Here is a 3,953-nt window from a genome sequence, read left to right on the forward strand (position 1 = left end):
TTGTGGGTCTATTAAAGATTAAGGAGTGTCTGCGGTGAGAATGACATTAAGCACCTTAGATTTGTGGTTGTTTATGTAAAATTCTGGGACAGTACATCCAAGAGGTTAGGGAGGGTAGTATAGAATAGCGTCATCGGCAAAAAAATTACGTTTATGTTAAGTACTTATAAAAGTAGAAATGGTAATAACATAATGCAAAAAAGCTAAGTTTATGTTTAGTGCTTGCAATAGTCATACCTGTAACGTTCTGATTTTCCCTAGCCATAATGTCTAGGGTTCGATAGCAAGTGCGAATAGAAGCAAAGAAAGTGTACATTCCTCCCTCATGCATGCCTAATTGGGAATGAGGCCATTTAGAATCCAGAGTATATTAGGTTGGCTTTCAGAGAAGCATAGAGAGGGTCCCATTTAAGTAAAATATAAGGAGAATAAGGCCAGTACAAAGGCTTTTACTATCAAGAGACAAGGAAAACAGGTATCTACTGGTGTTGGGCATGTTGGTTATTGTGTGTTATCTGCCAAATATTGTCCCTTGCATGGCAATTAAAAGAAACATTTATGGAAATGTAAAATACTAAAGCATTTGGGTACAGAGGTTGAAAATGGGTTTCCTGCAGACAGATATTGTCTGCCCTTAGGGAATGGTAGTAACGAAAAACATTTACCAATGACCAGGGGAATTAAACCCCTTCACGTTCAGGGATAGAGTAGAAGTGGCCAGAATTTCTAATGCCGCGTACACACAACTGGACCTTTTGACAGCAAAGGTCCGACTGAACGAATCCGTCGGACAATTCGATCGTGTGTGGGCTCCATCGTACCTTTGCTGTCCAAAAATCTGACGGACTTTAGAAATAGAACATGTTTCAAATTTTTCCGCTGGACCAAGTTCCTATGGAGAAATCCGCTCGTCTGTATGCTAGTCCGATGGACGAAAACTGACGCTAGGGCAGCTATTGGTTACTGGCTATGAACTTCCTTATTCTAGTCCAGTCGTACGTCATCACATTCGAATCCTTTGGACTTTGGTGTGGATTGTGTGTGGCCAAGTCCGTTCATTCGGAAAGTCCGTTGGAACTCCGCTGAAAGTCGAAAGACCGTCGGACCTAGTCTGCCGGAAAGTCCGGTTGTGTGTATGCGGCATAAAATGTGCAGACCATAAGGCTGGATTCACACCTATGCATTTTTTTTCACAATTAGAAACAGGTTTATTAAATAAATAAAAAACAAAAAGCGGACATTTGAGCAGTTACATAACCTGGAACAAAAAAAAAAAAAATACATTTTTTTTATACAAAAACAAAACAGTTATCGCCGTTTTTGAAAAATATTTCCTCGTCCCATTCCACGTCCCCTTCCTCTTGCAGCCACTTGAGCTTTGAGGATTGCAGCTTTCCCCCTTCCAGCACCTGAACCCTGATTTTTATTCTTCATGCTCTTTAACATGGGGGCATTTTTTAACATGTCTGGAAGTATCAGGAAACGGATTTTACTTCCTCTAATGTAGACCTGTTCAAGCTGTGCAACTCTGCCGTCCCTGTAGGTTACAGTGATGTTTGACATCTGGCAGTTCATTTTATCCTCCGCCTCAATGAGCTTCCCCCTGTACACCTCGCCTGTATTTGTTTCACAGGTCACAATATGCCCTTCTGCTTCATGGAGAACCTTGATGGGAACACCGATAGCCATCTTGGCTATAGAGGCTTAAAATTTCCTCGCGTGGCTTCTGTTCTACGATCTAATGGCATCCCGCCACACCTATGCATTTTTTGTGCTTTTTGCATTTTGCATATTTGCACTACAGCCCATTTAACATTTATATATATATGTGTGTATTTTATCTCCTTCCCACCTCTTCATCTTGGGCTACTTGCTTGTGACTTTAACAACAAAACCCACACATTAATTGGAAACATGACAAGGTCTTCTCCTGGTGTGATGCTTGCTTCAATTCCTGCCTGCATCCACCTACTATTGTAGCACCTTTCAGTGTCACTGTCCTACCAGCTTGCTATTCGGGCTATCCCAATGTGTTCAATGAAAAAGTTTCCACTTTTTGCCCCTGCACAGGTCTTATGGTTGCCCCAACTGATTTATTGCTTGTTTATTACGCCACCTAAAGGTTCAGTGTACACTCTGTCTGGACCAGAAACTTAAGCCATTACATTAAAGAAAATCTGATTTGGTTTCATTTATCTCTTCAACCAGAGCAGGGCTTTTCTTTGTGCAGAAAAAAATGTCAGTCTACACCCCTGCATCGATTACAGAGAACTTAAAGAGGTTGTAAACCTCCCTTTGCAAATTGTACCTATAGGTAAGCCTAGGAATAAGGCTTATCTATAGGTTCTGTAAATATCTCCTAAACGTGTGCAGTTTAGGAGATATTTACTGTATACTGTGCCGATGATGTAATCGGCGCATGCACTGTGAAGAAATGGCCCGTGCCATTTTTTCACAAGTGAGTGCTGTGACCCATGGCTCCCACGTGCATACAGCCAGTTACAGAGCCAGAGTCCATGGCCCCAGAAGGAAGAGGGACAAACATGGGCGCTGTCAGGGCTGAGCTCAGCCCTTCTTCTCAAAGCTGGCCATTCAGCTGTCGGCTAATTGCCAGATCCTTTCTCTCCACAGTGACTCACCTGTTGATGATATCCTGCTTGTCAGTCCTGCCTACTTAAGCCGTCCAGCCCAGATGATCTCTGCCTTCGCCTTGGTCACATCTCTAGAGACTCTTACCTGTGTTCCTGTTAAAGACTTGCTTGGCTGAAATTCCTTCTGACTCCAGATCCTGCTTGCTGTTCTACTATGCTCATCTCTGGCTCCCTGACGTCTTGGCTTGTCTGACTATGCTTTCCAGAACTCTGAACCTGAAGTTCCTGAACTCTGCCTATGTTTTGACTATGTCCACTCTGTTTACCTTTTTGTGATTATTATTAAATAAGTGTGATTGAACTGTACTTCTGTGTCAGTCTGATTTATGGTTTCTGACAGTAGGCAAAGGCCATGAATTCAGAAGATGCAGTCAATCCACTTGTTGGTAATATTTTTTCCAGATTGAATGAGCAGGATCACCACATAGATCAGTTTGCCATGGCATTACAAATGCTCCTGAGTCGCACAGCTCACCTCAAATCTACCACTGTGGCTGCTCTGGTACAACCTGTGTTACGGGTCGTCTCTGCTGCTGCTCCAGTCTCTGTGCAGGCACGCACTTCGGATATTACCTCTATAAGAGGTATTTCTAGTTCCACTCCGCTTCCCCAGTGATTTGGGGGTGATTCAGTCCAATGCAGAGTGTTTCTCAACCAGGTCGAGATATACTTTGAGATGTTGCCCCAGACGTTTTCCCACGGACAGAAGCAAAGTAGCTTTTGTGATATCTTTGCTTTCTGAGAGTGCCTTGGCCTGGGCAAACCCTCTATGGGAGATGCAAAAACCTGTTGTCTTGAGTTACCCAGAGTTTGTGGCTTCTTTTAAAAGGGTATTTGATGTTTCCGCACACACCGCATCTGCTGCCAAGTGCCTCATGTCCATCAGAGTAGGAGAACGGTTGCCGATTATGCCATTGAATTCTGTACTCTGGCAGCAGAGGTTGCTTGGAACAATGAGACCCTTCTGGCTGCTTTTTCTTATGGTCTCTCGGGTACCATCAATGATGAGATAGCAGCCTGAGATATACCCACTGAGCTGGAGAAGTCAATCACGTTTTCCAGACTCAGAGAAAGACTTCCTTTTAAGTAGCGCTTGTTGAAGCCTACTGTACATTTGTCTCTGAACTTTGCAGTCCCACCCTTGCCTCCCTCACCTCTCATGCCTCCTGGTACCGAGTTGGTCTGTGTCTATGAACCCATGCACTTGGGCTTCACACGTCTCTCTGTGGATAAGAGAACCCTTAGGAGGAGGGAGAGATTGTGCCTTTATTGTGGCCAGGCAGGTCACTTTTTGAAGTCTTG

The 3,953-nt window shown here is 43.7% G+C and overlaps 1 pseudogene; it reads right to left on the reverse strand.

Annotated features, from left to right (window-relative positions):
- Positions 1-1,308: 1,308 nt before the first annotated feature.
- Positions 1,309-1,748, reverse strand: LOC143976040 (small nuclear ribonucleoprotein Sm D3 pseudogene; annotated as a pseudogene).
- Positions 1,749-3,953: the final 2,205 nt, after the last annotated feature.

The sequence above is a fragment of the Lithobates pipiens genome, unplaced genomic scaffold (genome assembly GCF_037356315.1).
Source record: "Lithobates pipiens isolate NorthernLeopardFrog02 unplaced genomic scaffold, aLitPip1_a1.2 Scaffold_13, whole genome shotgun sequence".
In the NCBI taxonomy this organism is placed as follows: domain Eukaryota; kingdom Metazoa; phylum Chordata; class Amphibia; order Anura; family Ranidae; genus Lithobates; species Lithobates pipiens.